This window comes from Brachycentrus maculatus, unplaced genomic scaffold (genome assembly GCF_059751285.1).
Source record: "Brachycentrus maculatus isolate JH-2025_06_01 unplaced genomic scaffold, ASM5975128v1 h1tg000218l, whole genome shotgun sequence".
Classification (NCBI taxonomy): Eukaryota; Metazoa; Arthropoda; class Insecta; order Trichoptera; family Brachycentridae; genus Brachycentrus; species Brachycentrus maculatus.
This window is the reverse complement of record NW_028280969.1, coordinates 543,119-550,932: the sequence shown is the minus strand read 5'-3', so window position 1 is coordinate 550,932 and position 7,814 is coordinate 543,119.

Genomic DNA, 7,814 nt, shown 5'->3' with positions numbered 1-7,814 from the left:
GAAAGACTGTCAATTTTTGAGCATGCTTATTTCTACCAAAGTACGTTCACGCATGCTACTTAGTAGCAATTGCTCAAAAATAGCATGTTTTTGTGCTAATTTGGGCAAATCGCTCACTCCTTTCAACAGTGTCATATATCAAAAAACTTGATTTTTCAGGAGATCGTTTTTAATGTTTAAAAATACAATAAAACGTATTAAAAATAAATATCAAGCCACTTATTGAACTTTTTACTGTGCAACAAATCTTTTTAGGCAAACCTGACTGTTTTTTCTCCATTTGTAAAATATTTAGTACTTATATTTAAAAAAATACATGAACAATACATTTTCTTCAAAATGCAAAACAACACTTACTCCCCTTTAGCGGTTAAATATTAAGTTAAAAATATGCCGCTTTTGCTGGGATAAAGTACATTTTTTTGGGTATTCAGAAAACATGCACAAATGAAATATGACGTTGTTGAAAAGAGTGAGCGATATATGTCTTATTTAATGACCTTAAGTGCCTGTGTGCCTGTGGCAAGTGAACCTTTATAAGTCCTGTACTACAGAACAATACCTAGGTTTTGATAATTGCCAGGTAAGGGACAGAAGCGTGGTTTAATTGAAGCGGACCGACGCTTCCAAACTAATACAAAGTTCACAAGTTTGACGACAACACAACACAAATGGTATAGTAATTATAAGATACATAGTAATGCCAACCCAATTAAATACCAAAAGCACTATACCTTGTTGAAAATTAACGATTTTTTAGTATTATGAATGTCTCGATTTGAGATGAAACATCTGTCGTTTTTTTTACGAAGGAAGAAGGAAGTCTGAGCACTTTAGTGTTTACGACGTGGTATTTTGCTGGCTTAAGCGATTATTTTATACACTTTTATAACTTATTCTCAATTCTTACTATTGCATTAAATTTGTTTATATGCAATGCCGGTGGATTCTTTTCACATGCAAAGATTTGGAAGTATGACGGATTATATTGATAGTATTCCAGAATTATGTTCCAGGCACTTGGTAATTAACCATATCTGTGAGTTTTAATTAAAATGTTATTACGCAAAGTGAACGATGAATGAGAGCTATATTACTATAGCGCAAAGTTAACAACGTACAAAATATGTGATTATTTAGTTCAATTATGATTTTTCGTTGGAACAAAGTTCTGATAATCTGATCCATAATTCAAGTGTTTAAAGTAAGTATTCCAGAATATGGTTTCAGGAACTGAGAAATCATCTATATCATTTAGAAACTTGTTGATAGCTGAATACCTTGTTTAAAGCTAAATACCTTGTATATTATGTGTATAAACCTTAATTAATAAATGTGATTATTTTATTCAATTACAACTTTTCGTTGGAACGAATTTCTGATAATCTGATCCATAATTCACGCGTTTAAAGTAAGTATTCCAGAATTCGGTTCCAGGCACTTAGTAATCAGCCATATCAGTGAGTTACCTAATAAACTTGTCCAATTATCAGGCGTAATTATGTATGAAGTTATCATATTCCGTTATAACCGCCAGGAATTTCCAAGTTATTCCGAAATGTTGGTAATTTGTTAGCTAACCGCTCTGTCAGCTTTCACATTACACTCCCGCGGTGGCGCTTGGCGGTGCTCTACGTAACACCCCTACATACTTTCCAGAGACAACTATGTGTATTACATATCGTTTTATACTATCATTAATTCATGTGCACCCCTAATTCTAGAAAAGAGTATATCTAGAAAATTTGGCGATGGTTTTACAAACTTGTATTCAAATTGTAAAAGAAAATCAATTGTTTTTTGACCACTTGAGTTTATTTGACTAGTTTCGGAAACTATGCTTTAATTTTCAGGTCTAAATATAAATGCTTATATTTAGACCTGAAGATGTCGAAACTAGTCGTAATCATAAAATAAACTCAAGTAGTAAAAAACAAGTGTTTTTCTTTTACAATTTCATCATGCCTTACCACAAAGTGAATGCCGAAACAATAAATAAAACTTGTATTTATTTTAAAATTATAATATAAAAGAGAAACATTTGGATTTTACCATTTGAGTTACATTTATTTTATTATAATGACTAGTTTCGGAAGCTATGCTTGCATCTTCAGGTCTAAATATAAACCATGACTTACCACAAAGTGAATGCCGAAACAAATAAAAGATGTTTTCATTTTGATTGGTAGTGACAGGGATATTAAAAGCTTTTAATTGTAAATTCACAGTAAAATCGGGATACAATTTGGTTCAAATATTCTACAAATTTTGCAACTTAGTTCACATAACAAAAACCAAATAATTCTGAGGATCTGTCAGGAAGACTAAATCTTTTTTTATCAGACAGCATGCGATGAGACAGCTTTCAATAATACCCCTATTTATATTCCCAATCAATAATCGTCGAAACTCAGGTATCAAAAATGATTTAAAAGAATAATAACGTAACTTAACAGCAGCGCTTGACGCTGTCATACTTTTCTGTTTGCATTGATTAGATATTTTTTATTATATTAAGAAAGGTTTTATTTAGCAGAGATTTAGCTTTTAATTTGCATGCAAGTCATGATTCCGGATTATTATACATACTGGGAAACACGTCTGAGAACCTGATTTTCAATTTTTATGCGGCTTATACTTTAACCAGTTATTTTAATCACAACATTTTGAGAGTCTCCACATACTTGTTAACAAATCTGGAATTTGTTTTACATTTTTGTCATCTCAACATAGATGAAGAAGAATTTGGATGTCTGGGTATTTACATTAATTATTTATCTCTTCCTTCAGATATGTTAAAAATTTATGAGGATTATCAAGGATTAACAAATTATTTTTCTGCATTTTTGACATTAAGATGCCGTCGTTTATAAGATGCACCTGAAGTCAGATCTCGAACGTTCAAAATCGGAATGCGATTGACTTTCCGAACTCCTCACTTTTCAATTCCTCTTTTCTTTTCAAAACTTTATGTTCATTTGGAAGAACAATTTATTTTTCATAGACCAAAGACGGTATTGCAAGCAAAAAATTCAATTACGTCGAATGTAACCTGGGTTTAAAGAAAATTATGTTGCGATTTATAAAATATTGGGCCTTAAATTCCGACATCCCAATCGGAAGAAAGAAAAACGATTGTTATGACTTCATCTTTGGTTATTTATCAGTTACTGGAAACGCATGGTCCTTTAGAATAATTCGGGCATGAATATGTGCTCTGTCCCGCGGCCGAATGTGAGTTGCACTAATTGGGAAACAAGATTATTATGAAATCACAGGCGAAATTATCGTACCCACTGGCAATCTGCTTTGATATTGTTTTGTTCCCAATTCCGAATGAATTACAGATGAGCCTTAGGCGCATTAAATATTTGTCGCATAATTAAAACATTACCATACAATATTCCCGCCATGTAACCAGTACATCAAATCAGGGGTATACCAAATCATAGACTTATATCAAATTATAGACTTGTATAGCTGATGGATAGCGGAAATCATAAAATAATATGAAAATATTTCAATTTATAAATTAAGGATTGAATTGAATTATCCCAAAAAAACATGCTAAATACAATACTGTAATATCTTTCTTAGTTATTTTTATTTGTTGTAGATTTACATTTTGATTTTATTTTTGAAAAAATGTTCTTATTTATTTTCATTTCCAGCTAATAAATGTTTTTGACGTTAACATACTCACATACGTATTCTGATATTTCGCTCACTCCTTTCAAGAACGTCATAAATCAAAAAACTTGATTTTTCAGGAGAACTTTTTAAAGATTAAAAATATAACACAATGTATTAAAAATGTATATCAAGCCACTTATTGAAGTTTTTTTGTGCAACTGATCTTTTTAGGTATAACCTGAAGGTTTTTTTTTCCATTTGAAAAATATTTAATGTATTTAAAAAAAAATTAAACAATACTTTTCTTCAAAATGCAAAAACAACATTTTCTGCCCTGTAGCGGGTAAATATTAAGTTAAAAATATGCCGCTTTTGCTGGCATATAGTACATTTTCTGGGCATTCTGAAAACACCCACAACTGAAAATTGACGTTTTTTTTATTTATGACGTTCTTGAAAGGAGTGAGCGATTTATATACATTAAATGGTCTTCAATCAAAGAAATTTCTTCAATTAGTGTATGAAGCTATAATATTGTTAATACAACTGAAAATATGTCAGTTGTATTAACAATATTATACTTATGTAACGTATTTTAAAAATATAAAGTATTAAAAAATCAACGGTATTTTTATATTCCGTAATTTTTTTATTCGGGAACCTTTAAATGGAATTGTTAGGGGAACCTTTAATATTATTAATAAAAATATACATTTTGAGTGCTTGTAAAATCATATTATTTCTGAGACCATTATTTCTTCCGACTCCGACTTGACTGCTTTCAAGTATTTGAAAATCTTGATCATACCAACTTTTCCGTAGTGTTCCTCTGCTTTTTTACCAACCACATTCGCGTCATAAATTTATTTTACTGTCCTTTCTTCGCATATTCGTTATAATACATACCCAAATCATCTCACCACAACATTCTTAATTTTATTGATAATGCCTATCTACCTCGCATCTTTTTCTTATATCACCATTTGAACAACATTTGTACATCGTTTTGCCGAATATTCATCATAAACATGATTGTCTTCTTCTTCTTCTTCTTCTTCTTTTTCTTCTTTTCGTAGATCCTTAGGATCTGTTCCTCACCAGTCGCTCTTGGGATGTTGACTCCCAGCTATCTTTCCACCTTTTGGGGTGTCTGCGTCCTTCAGAGTTTCCTTGAAGGGCGATACGTGAAAGTCGGTCTTCTGACATTCTGTTTATATGCTTATTCCAGTATTCCCTTCGTTGTCCTCCCCATATGATTGTACATTTATATATTTTTCCCAATACTGCTAGATTTTAAGTAATGATTTCTATTGGAAATTAAACTAACGTGATTTGGACTTTGAATAAAACGAATTAGGTAATTAATTTATTATTAGATTAAAACCAATATTTTTAGCTTTTCCACTTTTTTATTTGACCAGCGACCGGGTTTCGTCGTTACCGACATCATCACAGTCTGATGATGTCGGTAACGACGAAACCCGGTCGCTGGTCAAATAAAAAAGTGGAAAAGCTAAAAATATTGGTTTTAATCTAATAATAAATTAAAAATGCAATTCCATCACGAAGTGTCAGTGGATAATATAAATCTATTAATTAGGTAATTGACCGGCTCACCGTGTTAGCCAACTTTTTGACACGAAGTTCCACTGTATCCATTTACAGGTAAAACACCTTTGGCAACAAACTCCCTCTAGTTAACGAATTACCTCAATTTACGCTAGTTTCTGTTGCATTAGTACGTGCGAGTTATTATTGTTTGAAATCTACCTGATGTACAATTTACGAAATTTCAACTAACTAGGTAGACCGCCACACAGCCTCGCGTGAGGGGAGCAAATTCTAATTGATATGCGGACAGCATTCTAATTCACTATTACAGCAGCGTTAGATGGGGGATAAATATGCCGGTACACATGTCCCTATACTTGTACTGCATTCCTGGGGGCATCCATGTTATCAACGGGAACTTATTACTTCGGCTTGCTCAATAATTATTCCAACAAATTTCAGTCCACGAGAAAAATGCTACTTATGAATTTAATACCTTCCTTATCATACGTCATTCACTTTTTTTTTATTGTGTCGGGTTGTGGTCCCGTGGTTAGTTTCGCTGACACTTGAGTCAGAGTTTCTGGATTCGAATCAACTAGAGTGGGTATGAATTGGTATAAATTAGGTATCAAATTGTGGCAGACCACTTTTTTTTAATAATCAGCCACTTAGGCGCACAGAAATAGTATGAAATTAAAGTATTTTTGGAAATAATGAAAACACAAATATTTTTCTTTATTTTTTCAAAACACTTCTTTATGACGACCGGTTCTAGAATAATCATTCCAACATCTGGTCAAATTTATACTGAATGATAATGAGAGTGTTATATTGCCATACCAAAAAGTTAAAAATGTTTTTAATGTACAAAATACATAATTATTTATTTATTTTTCATTATACACAAATTTAAAATTACAGTTTACCATAATCTTGTAATTTTATAGATCAAACACAATCAAACACCTGTTTATTACTGAATTTGAATGCACCAAAGCATATATTTGAATGGTCAACAAAATATTCTGAAGATTTTTCCCGAATATCTTTCGTATATTATTTCTGTTTCCGGGGTCATTATGATATACCGAATGCAGCAGTGAGATTATAAACAAAACACAGTAAAAACTCACTCCGTTTGAAGTTTCCAAGTTAATGCTGGGAGGAGAACGGGGTTGTTGGTATGTTTACTTTTTGGTTGTTTTTACTCTGTGTAAACATCATTTCACGAGAAACAAGAAAAGTGTTTGGAGCCTGTAACTGTAAAGTGCAGCAATAAGCAGCCTGAATACTCTCCGTTACAGCCTGAAAACTTATACCCTCCAACTTTCATAATAATAATGCTTTTCTTGTTAAAAACATGTTAAATTTTCAATATTACTTAGACACCAGAGGTGTTATTACAATAGAAAGATTATCTACGTTATCTTTACTTCTAATATTTCTAACAATAATTTCGTTTTGAAAGCGGTTGTTGAACCGTTTAATCAGGAGTACATAACCACAAAAAAAAACTTTTTAATAGATTTATATTATCCACTGACACTTCGTGATGGAATTGCATTTTTAATATATTATTGGATTAAAACCAATATTGTTAGCTTTTCCACTTTATTTTTATTTGACCAGCGACCGGGTTTCGTCGTTACCGACATCATCAGACTGGTGATGGTGTCAGACGGTCGCCACTAGTCTGATGATGGTTACCGACATCATCAGACTGGTGGCGACCAGTCTGATGATGTCGGTAACGACGAAACCCGGTCGCTGGTCAAATAAAAATAAAGTGCAAAAGCTAAAAATATTGGTTTTAATCTAATAATATATCACAAAAAAATGTTTTTATTTTAAACCCAAATACTCGTACAAAAAAATATATATATATATACCGGGTAGTTAATACGTGTAATTTTTATTGTAAATTTAGACCAGATATAATTTGTAATGGAAAATATATAATGAAATTATTGCTAGTACTGACACTGAAAAAGTTTAATATTCTGTATAAATCTTAATATTGCAATAACGTCAAATCACTTTTCTTACTTGATGAAAATATTTTTATAGGTACTCCGTTGACCACATATTTACATACATTCAGTATTTAGATTTCTATTATATTATGGATATTATTTAGTACTTGAAGAAAAATTATTTAGATTACTCGTAAATCTTACACGGATTATTTTTTTAAAAAATCACATTTTTCTATTTACTGACATTAAAAAAAGTTAAATATTTAGTAAGTATTATAGTAAAGCAATAATGTTCAGTCAGTATTTTAACGTGATAACCGACCTTTTTAATGTCCCTTTTTTATTACAAATAGGTTCACATACTAACATGCCTTTGTAATATAAATCAACGTTAATTAATTCCATTTATATTTTTATTATATGGAGTCATAAAACTATGATTAAACATATAATTAGAACATTTAATTATTCAAAATAATAAATTGCGTTACTGTTAAAAAAAATACAATCGATCTTTTACCAAGCCTCAAAAAGCTCTCAAGCATAAGACGTCGGAGAAAATACGAGAAAATTGTGATTGAGCAAAAATTTCCTCTGATGTTCAATTTTAATTAAATCCTATGCAAGTATCGCGTCGTGACCAGCGGAAGA